Genomic DNA, 13,095 nt, shown 5'->3' on the forward strand with positions numbered 1-13,095 from the left:
CTCGGCTGGATTATGGATGACTGGGGCGTGCCGTTGGCAGTAGTCACAATGTTTAACTTTGTGTGTGCAATCTTGTTGTAACGTCGGCCAAAAATAGCCTGCTCGGAGGATTTTGGTGGCTAAGCTTTGTCCTCCTATATGTGTCCCGCAAACGCCTTCGTGGACTTCGTCCATTGCCAGTTTGGATTCTGTTGTGTTTAGGCATTTTAGGAGAGGTCTTGTAAAACCTCTCTTATATAGCTCGTCGCCGAGTAGTGTGTAGAAACTTGCCCTCCTTCTGAATTTTCTTTTGTTTTGGATGTTCTCAGGTACTTGACCTCTTTGTAGGTAGTGTATGAAGGGCGTCTGCCAATCTTCTTTCTTTGAGATGCTTAAAATTGTTGTTAGCATAGCACTTGGCTCATCAAGTGTTGGTTGAGATAATAAGGGTGCCTTATTTGAATTTCTTGTAGTGGCTAATTTTGAAAGGACATCTGCTCTATCATTTTGTTTCCGAGGTATATGGGATATATTAAATTCCTAAAATCCATTAATGAGGTTTTTGACGACAGCAATATACTTTTCTAAAAGTGGATCCTTTACCTGGAAGTTACATGTTACTTGTTGTACCACAAGCAAGGAATCACACTTGACGCTTAGCTGTGTTATGCCTATTGTGTGGGCCAGTCGTAGTCCTGCTATTAGTGCTTCATATTCTGCTTAGTTATTGCTTGCATGGAAAGTAAATTGTAGAGATTACTCTAATGATGTTCCTTGTTCGTCCTCAAGTAGTATTCCCGCTCTGGAACCCTTACTATTTGAGGCTCCATCGACGTATAGTGTCCATGTGTTGTCTTGAGGATCTTTTTCTTCTAAAGTGAGTTCTGCAATGAAGTCGGCTAGTGCTTGTGATTTGATGGCTCCTCGGAATTGGTATTGGATGTCATACTCTGACAACTCGATCGACCGTTTGATTAATCTTCCTGCTAGTTCAGGCTTCGTCAATTTTGTCTTAAGGGTTGTTCAGTTCTGACCCGGTTCTGACCATAATGGTATGGCTTTGGAAGTAGTGCCGCAGGCGTCTGGCTGTTGTCACAAGAGCCAGAGCCACTTTTTCTAGCTTCGGGTATCGGACCTCGGCGTTTTGAAGGGATTTGCTAACGAATTATACCAAGTGTTGTTGCTTTCCTGTTTCTGTTACCAAGACAGAGTTGATAGCATGATTGGTAATAGATAAATAGAGGTAAAGTGGTTTACCAGCCTCTGGGATTCGGAGGATTGGAGGTGCTGATAGTATGGCTTTGAGCTTGGTGAAAGCTGCTTCACATTCTTCGGTCCAATGGAACTGTTCTTGTTTCTTTAGACTTTTGAAAAAATGATGTGATCGGTGGGCTATACGAGGCAGAAATCTGGCCAACGCTGCAAGTCGGCTAGTCAATTGTTGAACTTCTTTGACTGTCTTTGGGCTCCTCATGTTAAGGATTGCCTGGCATTTTTCAGGTCTTGCTTCGATACCTCGGCAGGTTAGCATGAAGCCAAGAAATTTTTCACTCTGCACTTCGAAAGCGCATTTTTCTGGGTTGAGCTTCATGTTGTATCTTCGAAGTTGTTGGAATATCTCTGTGAGATCGTTAACGTGGTCTGTCGTATGTGCTTATTTTGCCACCATGTCATCGACATAGACTTCTATGTTCTGGCCGATTTGGTTTGTGAAAATTTTGTCCATGAGTCTCTAGTAGGTAGCACCTGCATTTTTTAGTCCAAACGGCATAACCTTATAGCAGAAATTACCATTGTCAGTAATAAAAGCAGCTTTATCTTGGTCATCCTCATGCATTAGTATTTGGTTATAGCAAGAATAGCCATCCATGAAACTTAAACATTGAAAACCAGAGGAACTATCAACGAGTTTATCAATGCATGGAACGGGGTATGCGTCCTTTGGGCAGGCCTTGTTAAGGTCTGTATAGTCCACACACATCCTCCACTTACCGTTATTCTTTTTTACCATTACCACATTGGCTAACCAAGTGGAGTATTTGAGCTCTTTGATGAAGCCAGCATGGAGTAGTTTTTGGGTTTCTTCCAGGGAGGCTGCCCACTTGTTTGTGCCGAGGTGTCTTTTCTTCTGAGCTATAGGTCGTACTGATGGGTTGATGGCTAACTTGTGACAGATGAAGTTGGAATATTGATGAATCCACATTTTATGGTATTTATTTGCTCTATGTGGGTGGATTTCATCAACTTTTCTTGCATTTATCCATTGAAATAGTATAGTTTCATAATTTCTCCCTAAATTATGCTTGAAAGTAAAAACATGCTTTTTAAGGTTTATAATTGCTAAATTTTATTCACTTTAATTCCATTTGATGTCTTGATGTATTTGTTGAGTAATTTTAGGCTTACAAGGCAAGTATGGATTGAAAAAGTGGAAGGAAAGCATGCAAAATGGGAGAATTCAAGAAATGAAGGATTTATAAAGCTGCCAGTCCTGACCTCTCGGTACTAAAATGATCATAACTTGAGCTACAGAGGTCCAAATGAGGCAGTTTCAGCGACATTAAAAAGCTAACGTTCGGGGCTTCAAATTGATATATAATTTTCTATAGTGGACATAAGTCTAAGTGTGGGTACGCATACAACTTGTGCATACGCACAAGTCAAAAAATAGCAAGTGTGCGGACGCACACACCTGTGCATCCGCACAGGTCCTGGCACATGAACTCATTAATTGCAAACCGCTGGGGGCGATTTCTGGGCCCCCAAAACCCAATCCAACTCATTTCTGAAACTATTTCAAGCCAAATTGAAGAGGGATGAAGGGGGAGCACTTAGGTTTAGGTTTTTACATATTTTAGTTAGTTTTCTAGAGAGAGAAGCTCCCCCTTCTCTCTAGAATTAGGGTTTTCTAGTTTACTTTCTCTCTAATTTCAGCATTTAATTCTTGTTTTAATGTAGTTTCATTTATGTTTCTTTCTTTCTTGTCTTGATCATCTTCATCTCTTTTGTTATTTTCTCTTTTATGTCAATTTTCATGTTATGAACACTTTTGTTATTTTAATTCCAATTAATGCAAATTTATGTTTCCATGTCATTTATTACTTTCTTTAGTTGTTATTGTCATTTTCTTCTTTTGGTATTTTAGATTCTATTTTTAATGTAATTTAATATTATTTTATTTTCATGCACACCAAGTGTTTGATAAAATGCTTGGCCTAGTCTTTACTTAGTTTTTCTCCACTCTTGGCTTGAATTTGATGACTTTGGTGATCCTTGAGTCATTGATGTCCATTCTTGTTTGATATATTAGAGTAGTTAGTTGATTTGGTTTCCCTTGACTCTATGTGACCCCTTAGTGTTGACATAGGACTTAGGGATTGAAATTAACTATGCCTATTTGACTTATCTTCGATGTAAGGTTGACGAAGTAGGATTAACTTTTCATAATCATCATATGTTTGTGGTCAATGACTAGGATAGGTAACCTTAGCTCTCAATTACTTGCCAAGAGGTTTCCTTGCACTTTAAGTTTCCTTTTCTTGTATTTTATTGCTTTGACTTTTATTGCTTTGACTTTTAATTCCTTGCATGTTTGTTGCTTTGATGTTTAATTCCTTGCATGTTTAGTTTTCACACTCTTGGTTGAGAAATTGGGTGTTTGGGTGGAATTGAGTTGTGGATGTCCATTCCGCATTGTGTGAGAATATTTAATTGGTTTGGTTTCCATTGACGCTAGTCTTTCACTAAGTAATTAGTGAGTTGACTAGGACTTATGGATTGAGATCAATTACATCTTTTGACTAATTCTCAAGGAAGATTGACTGATTTTGATTGATTCCACATAATTGCTATGCTTGTGGTCCATAACTAGGATAGGAAACCTAGATTACCCACCTCTTGCCAAGAGTCCTTTAATTGCTTTCTTTTTAATTCCTTGCTATTTACATTTCTTGCCAATTGCCATCATCCAACCCCCATCTCTCTCATAGCCAATAATTATACATTGCATTGCAACTCCTAGGGAAGACGACCCGAGGTTGAATTACTCTTCATCTCGGTTATTATGTTTTGAATAAAATATTTGATTGGGGAATTCATTGTTGGTCTAGACTATACTTTCAACGATGGAATTCTATTTTTGCGAAAATCTAGATCAACAACAAATTCTCTTATCAGATATATCCCTAGCATGTCAGCTAGGGTCCATGCGAACAGGTCGATGTTTTGTCTTAGTAGCTTGGCTAATTGATCCTGTTCTTCATTTTTTAGTACGTTTCCGAGGTATGTATATTTTCCCTCCTCAATTGTTAACTGAATCTTAGCAAGGTCATTTGTTGGCATCGGTCGTTCTTGATAATTGGTTCTGGGATCTAGGTCGGCCACGGGAGGTAATCGATCCGAGTTATATACTGCTTGGACATAATGCTGTTTGGGTTGCCTTGATTGTTCGTTTTTCAGGCTAGCGTTATAGCATTGCCTGGCCTCCTTCTGGTCTCCGTGGATAGTTACAACTTTGTTATCCTGCGAGAGAAACTTGACACACAAATGCACAGTAGAAATAATAGCATTGAATGCATTTAACGAGGGTCTACCTAGAATGATATTGTAGGGACTTTTGCAATCCACGACGAGATATTGTATTTCTAGGGTTTTGCTATTAGGATAGTCTCCAAAAGTAGTGTGTAACCAGATGTAACCTCGAATGGAAACTCGCTCACCTGAGAAACCTACCAGTTCTTCGGATGAGGGTTGGAGGATCTTGTCGCTCAGTTTCATTTTTTGGAATATTTAATAAAATAGCACGTCCGTGCTGCTCCCTGGATCCATCAGGATCTTCTTTACTAGTGGCTCTCCAACCTGTGCTGTGATGACGACGGGGTCGTCCAGGTTTCGATCGGTTGCCTTATAGTCTTTAGGGACGAATGAAATCTCTGGTTTGCTCTTGTTGATGGGTTGGGATAAAGTTGACTCTGTCATAGTCTTCATAGCTCGGTACGATCTTTTCTTGCCGAGTTTGTGCATCCGCCACCTGAAAAACCACCGGAAATGCAATTTATTATTCTGCGAGGTAGATTGATATCATTGTCTACCTTTTTCCCTTTGTCTCGGAAATTGTCAGTTGTTTTGGATTGCTGGCCGAGGTCTTCTGTGCTCCGCTTTCGTTCGCAGCTGTCGATATACTTGTCCAATAGTCCTTGGTGGGCAGCTTTTCAAGGACATCTTTTGCTATTACGCAATCATCCGTGGTATGGCCATACTTCTGATGGAAAGCGCAGTACTTAGATTTGTCTACATATCGCTGGTCTTGATATGTGCCGGCCCTGTTTGGTGGTTTGATGAGTTTTAAGTGCAGGATGTCTTTTATAATGTCTTCCCTTTTTGTATTAAGGGGAGTGTAACTGTCGAACTTGGGTGTTAGCCTGAACGATCTCTGGTCTGTTTTGCTGCTTGAGTGTCTGTTTCATCTTTCCTCCTCTCTGTTTGAGGTAGGTTTTTCCACTCTTCGCAGTGCTCGGAATTCTTCAATTTCGATCTGGGTTGTTGCTTTTTCTCGAAACTCGGCCAGAGTCTTTGGTTTTGCTATAACTATGGACTCTTGGAATTTCTCTGGGCGGAAATCGCTCTTTAGGGCATGGAGATGGACTTCGGGGTTTAGGTTGGGTATTTCATTGGTTGCTTCGGCGAACCTGGTCATATAGTCTTTCAGGCTTTCATTCGGCCCTTATTTGATGGTGCTCAGGTAATCAGAATTGTGAACGTATATTTTGGACGTGGCGAAATGATTGACGAATTGGTCGGCTAGCTCATCAAAGTTTGAAATGGAACTTTCAGGGAGGTTGGAAAACCAAATTAAGGCGGCTCCGTCTAGAAAGGTTGGGAAGGTGCGGCATAGAATTGGGTCGGATTTTTGTTCATAAACATCATGGCGTGGAATTTAGTGACGTGGACATTTGGGTCTCCTATTCCTTGGTACGGTTTTAGAGTCGATGGCAGGGTGAAGTTTTTGGGCATTTTGAAGCTCATGACTTCTTTTGTAAAGGGGTTAGTTCTTTTGGTGGTTGCCTTTGGGGGATTAAGTATAGTGTGTTTGGTCTCCGATGTATGCTCATCGTTGTTGACTTTTTTTTCGGTGTTCTTGTGTTCTCCTCCTTTGCTGTGGTTGTGCTGCCTCTGGCGTAAAAGTTCGGCCATTCTCTGGTTTTCGACCTTGAGGGCCTCATTGATCGCCAGGAGTTCGGCTTGATTAGTGCTCGAAGGAGCGTGACTGTGCTCGTCCGCCATGCGTCGTGGCTTAGAAAAAAGAGTAGAAAATGTATGGAATAAAAAGTTGTGGGGTTAGAAAATCGCGGGCCCCACGGTGGGCGCCAAAATGTTCCGGTGTGAAAGGTATCTCCGAGGTATAGCTCATCTTTCTGAAACTCAGACCAGCTTTCCTTAGAGCAGGAGGATGGAACGTCGTCTACTTGCTGGGGAGGCGGCGTTGGGCACCTGCAAAGGGACTCCAACGCTCAAGTAACAAGTAAGTAAGAGTGTGAAGTAATTCAGAGTAAACCTGAATGTATTGCGTACCTCTAGTTTAGTGGCTTGCTAGTATATATATTGATTTGTTGTGAGGTTTGTTATTCGTATCAGATTTATTATTCGTATCTTTACTGCTATTTTGACGGGGTCTTCAGTTAATGCTTTGACAAATGAGAGTTGTGGTAGTGTAGTTAGAAGGATTTGCAGAAGTTTGATTCTGAGCTGCTAGGTTAGTTTTGGTAACAGTTCATTACTTATTTTAAAAATATTGTAAATTTGTTGATAAAGTAACAGTTTTATTTTTGTTTAGTTATACTTGTTTTTGTTCTATGTATAAATTTTTGTGTTGATTGTATTGTCTTGCTAATTAGACATTAGATTGAAATTTTATTTTTTTTAAAAAAATTTAAAAATTAATTCTATAATTTAACTTTTTTTATTTGTATCATGATTAAATTTTCATTCATTGTAATCTTGTATTAGATTAATTTCGATTATATATTTCTTTATAATTAATTTTACTTTTTTTAAAAAAATAAATGAATTAATTTATTGACCCGCCAATTTATCATAAGACTAGATAGACTAGTACATTGTTGTAAAAATTAGACCGGATTAGTTGGTCGATTGAAAAACCAATGAACCGAATCTCCAACTGGTCCGGTCCAGTCTAAAGACCATTTAAGGTTAAGAATTGGTAAGAACCGGTCAAACCGGTAAAAAACCAATTCAACCTAACTACTCAAGAGAAAATTCTAAAATTGATGATGTGGTTTAAAATTGAGTCCTCTTTATACTACTGCATATTCCTCTTGCCACTAAGCTATGTTACTTTTTATTATTTCATATGCTAATTATTAATTATATAGTAAAATTGTACAATAATTTTTTTAGACTTATCGATTAAACTAATAAATTAATAAAATAATAACCTAATCGATTTGATTATTGATTCAATTCTTCCCACTATATGAACGAGCACTTCACGAGTCATATACATTCAATATATATATATTCCCTCAATGCGTCAAATATATTCATGACAATAAAAGGTCATAGTTTGGGCAAATTAGTAGAATTAAACCAACTAAATAATATATACGGAAGAAATAATTGGAGGAAATATTATTCCCAGCTAGATATTATTGTTCATCCTCATAGGTAATCACATTATATAATTTACCGAATAATTGAATATCACAAGCAACAAACAATCATTGTTTAAAGAGTTATCAATATGCCGGATGATTCCCATTTTCACAATTGATCCATTCCTTTATTTGACTAATATATGTGATATTTGCATCTCTTATTTATCAATTTAATTAACTGCTCCAAATTTCTTTTTATTAAAACTTTTTTTTTTCTATATAGTTTCTGATTCGTCACCTTATAACTCGATTTTTATTATGCATTATGAATTATAATTCGGCATTAATTATCATTCATTCTTTGTTTGTAATCGATACTTTTATTACCAACTTAATGATCATCATTTCCATTTTAATAACCAAACGGCCATAACATGAATATCATTCATCAATTTTATGTCTATAAAAAGTACCAATTTCTATATCTCAACACACAACACATAATAAGTTCTATTTTCATGTCTTACATTTTATATTCATAGAATTATTATAAAACAAAACACATGATCAGTTCTATTTCATGTCTTACATTCTATATTTATAGAATTATTATAAGGACACATGATAAGTTCTATTTCATGTTTAACATTCTATAATCATAGAATTCTTATACCTCTCAAACACTTACTAACTTGAGTATTGGAGTGTCTTTTGCAGGTACCCACTCCTTGTTCTCACATTGTTGACGTACACCTCGTCTTGACGAAGAGCTTACAAGTATTCACCGGTGGACGAACTATACACCGGCCAACCTCAGCAAGAACAATTGGCGCCCACCGTGGAGCCGATAAACTAATTTTCTGCTCCAGCGAATAGATTCAAAGAATTTGAATTATATTCAATTACTTGAATCAATTTTTAAATAACATTTATATATTTTAGCAATTTATGTATTCTAATTTTTTTATTTTTTATTTCTCAACCTCTATTCAAAACTCAGTTTCACAAGGCCATATAACATTTATTGAAGATTTTACAAACAATTCATTTAGAATAATAAAATGACTATTGACACTGATCTTTAATTTGTTATATTTTTTATCAATAATTCAAAAAAATATGCACTTCAAACTCCTAAAAATTTAAATAAATCAATGTATATCACCTATAAAATTTTTTTAATTTCATGCTCTTTAATTACTTGCCATGTTCTATCTTTTTTATTCTTGACCAAAAGCGAAAAGAGTACAAAACCTGCTATATAGTCGTTTATAATTTTGTTTTCAACTCTTGGGATCATCTACTACATCTCTTATATTTTTCTTATCTATTGTCATGAGAGTGTTGATAAAACCTCTCCTATATATCATTGTCATTTTAAATCTAAACGTACCATGATTTATTCTTTGCATTAGCTATTTTTATCCATGTGTCATACTTGTCGAACATATTTTGCTCTCTATACTCCAAAATTAATGTCTGTAAATCTATTGAATTTTTTCAAAATTCATTTTTAAAATTTGATAAACTACCAACATCAAATCAAAAACATGTTTAATTTCAATTTATATATGAATTCATTCATCACACATGAACAAATTCCAAACATATTATTTCTATATGGCATTATAATTTTCATACGATCATGCTAATTTTTTTCCATGAATTATATTTAATATTTATTTATTTATTTTTATTATCATCTATACAATTAGATGAGTCCAAGTCTAAAATGTAATTGAATTCTTTCAAAACTCATAATGAAATTTTTCAATAACACTATATTAATTTAATTTCTATTATTTATTTTATTATCAATACTTCATTCTTTCTTCCTATTACATTTATAAATTTAAATGTATTTTTGCATGAACTTAAATTCAAAATTGAATTGTTCAAAAATAATCCTAATAGTTCTATGTCATTTGATTGATTATATATTCTTTCTTTTCTAGCAATATATATATAACTGTTGCACTATTTATTTTATTAAATTTTATGTTACTATTGATTTAATACAAAAAGTTAAACAAAAATACGTACAAACATCCAAAATTTACTATTATTGCACGAGAAATATCCCTCGTCATACTGTAACTGCTAAAAATATTATACTAAATGTATCATTCAATGACTGTTATCTTATTACTTTATTATCAAATTAAAGCGTGTCCTACAAAATAAAATTTAGATATTAACATTTGATATGTAGGACATTCATATATGTCGTCTTGTTCTCTATAATTATCAACTTTCAAAGTATATTTTTCTGCTTTGAACTCTTTTACTTTTACAATATATATTATTCAATATATGTTGCGACTTTGTACATATTCATTTTCTCAATTTATCTTATTCATGTCATATGATCTTCACTATAAATTGTAAATATTCAATAACTAATTGTTTTGAACGAAAAATTTATCAATAAGCTATTGTGAGTCGAAAAAATTTCCAAGACAATTAACCATTATATCCTCAGATCATACAATCGATTCCGTCAATGGATATCTATTTCTGAACTTTTCGGTTCCCATACAATCAAATGCTAAAATTGTTCTTAAGCGGAAAAGTATCCCCCACATAACTATCTTGATTGAATGACTCTTATCACTCAATTATTTTTTGAATAAGTGCCGACATAATAACCCGACTAAGCTTGGGGGCTCCCCATATCATTATTCACTTATTTTTTAACCGAGTTATAACTCATTTTATTTTCTAAGCTTAGCCTGAATCATATGATCGGCAGACAAAGTTTGGAGGCTGTGATCCGTCACCTTATAACTCGGTCTTTATTGTGCATTATGAGTTATATATAACTCAGCATTAACTATCATTCATTCTTTCCTTGTAACCGACACCTTCATTACCGACTTAATGACCATCATTTCCATTTTAATGACCAAATGGTCATAACATGAATATCATTCATCAATTTTATGCCTATAGAAGGCACTAATTTCTATATCTCAACACACAACACATGATAAGTTCTATTTTCATGTCTTACATTCTATATTCATAAAATTATTATAAGGACACATATGATAACTTCTATTTCATATTTAACCTTCTATAATTATAGAATTCTTATACCTCTTAAATACTTACTGACTTGAGTATCGGAGTGTCTTTTACAGATACCTACCTCCTTATTCTCTCATTGCTGACGTATACCTCATCTTGACGGAGAGCTTACAAGTATTCACCGGCGGATGAACTATACACCGGCCAACCTCAGCAAGAACAATTTCTTCTAATTATATATAGAATTTAATTAATTAATATATATTAATTAAGGATATATATTAAAATTATTAATTAAAAATTATGAAAAAATATAAAATTTAAACTTTCAATATATTTATTTATTATGTCTTTAAAACATATTTCTATTTATTTCTCAAATTGGTATTTTTCTATTGTATTTCATGTTGTTATAGTCATTATAGATAATTAGATAGTGAAGTGCTCATGCAGGTTGTTGAATGTTGATTATGATAAGTGTAGGTGGCTGGGTGTGCTCTTTGACTTAGAGGCAACTACAGTCACGCCTTTAATTCATCAATGGTCAACGTGTTCAAAAATTATTCTTCCTATCTTTAATTTCAGTGCCACATGATACATGCACTTTGTTCATTCCTCGAATCCTTCTAGTAGAATTTAATATCGAATAATTTGGAACCATAATTGTAATAACTAGCTAGTCACTATCTTTATTATAGCATCATATCATTGTTCACGGTTTCATTACTGAATAATGGGAAGCTACTATGTAGACCTGTGAGAACAAATTACTAATAAAATATACCAATTCATTATACACGCTCCGTGATAGGTTATTGAGAATATATAAGCCTGCGTTTGTTTTTGAGAATAGAGTAGAATAAGATATTAAAAATAGAATAGGATAAAATATTGATGAATAGAGATATAAAATTTTATATTTTTATATTTTATTTGATGATAAATTAGAATAATTTATAAAAATTTAATTTATTTTTATTTTTTTATTTAAAAAATTTGAGATGAAAAATATAATAATAAAAAATATAATTATAAAAAATTAATAAGAATAATGAAAGAAAAATAAAAAATAATTTGTGTCTCTTGTTAGCGTTTCTGTATTCTTTCTGTTAGGATGGATACAAAATACACTAATTTAGTATCTCTGAATACATTATCTCTGTCTATATCTCTCCTATCAAACATAATTTTGTATCTCTTTGTCCCTGTCTCGGTGTCCTATAGCCTAAGAAATGAACTAACATTTTAGGTGAAAAATTATTACAAAACTAGTGTCTAACGACTCTAACCTGTAATAATNNNNTTCATACGATAATAACTCTAACAATAAAAATAGTATGATATATCGAAATAATAGGTTAAATATTTTTCAGATAAATTGACTTTGGTTGCGTTTTAACAAATTTTTAATCACTTTATTATATAAAATATCCAAATTTAGATTTTTATGATATTATTTTTTTTAAAATTTAAGCTGAAAAAAGGAGACAAATTATATAATTTATATTTTTGTTTTGTTAAATCGATGGTGGTTCGATTCTAATGGTCTGAGAGTGAAACCAACTCTTTTTTTGCATGTACCAATTTTCTATAACAAAGATTCTCGAATTAGACGAGTATGAAGATAGTAAATAAGTTCAAAAAATGTAAAAGAGTAAAAGAAGTGTAACATAAAGGATTCAAAAAGTAAAATTGACTGGAATAAAAAAAGGTTTAATTTGCATTGAATTTTAAAGAAAGCGATAAAAATGCCTTCGATTGGATCAAAGGACTTTAGACATGAAAATTATAAGTACTGAAATATAAATTGGACATGGAAATTAAAGAATGCTTGAAAGATAAATTTGTTTGAAAGATAAAGTTTCGCAAGAATTATAAATGAAAGGTAAAGACAGTAGAAGAAATTCTACAGAAATCGAACTCGAATGCAGACTCAGGAATTCGCTGGAATATGAGTGTGTTTGAGTGTATTTCTGAAAAGAAGTTCCAACCCTTATTTCCTAAAACTTACTAATATTTATAACCCACTTCCATAGCCGACCACTAATTACATGACGCTGCCTTTGTATGCGAATTTTTAGGTAACTGTTCCCGCTCCTTTACCCATGAGCGTTACCAGTAAATTCCTAACTCAGAGAAAGCCTTCGACTTTCCTATTCGTGTAACTGCTCGATTCTCCTTTCGAAAAACTATTCGATTCTTCATTCGAATAATTGTTCGATTTGTCAAGGTGTTTAACTCGAGTCCGTGTTCAATAACTTCCGATTAATGCTTGCATGTGCGTCTTTTTGGCCTCTACTTCTTTCTTGACCCTTCACCAGCATTTTGAATCAGTTTAATCTTTCGAAAATAATTATTTCGACTAACAATCTCTAATATGTTCCCTCAAATAAGAATATTTTTTGTATTTTATTTAATTTTTTGTATAATTTTTTTATTTATTTTATGTTATTTTTTTTCTTAGGTTTTATTA

Source organism: Arachis ipaensis, chromosome B02 (genome assembly GCF_000816755.2).
Source record: "Arachis ipaensis cultivar K30076 chromosome B02, Araip1.1, whole genome shotgun sequence".
Classification (NCBI taxonomy): domain Eukaryota; kingdom Viridiplantae; phylum Streptophyta; class Magnoliopsida; order Fabales; family Fabaceae; genus Arachis; species Arachis ipaensis.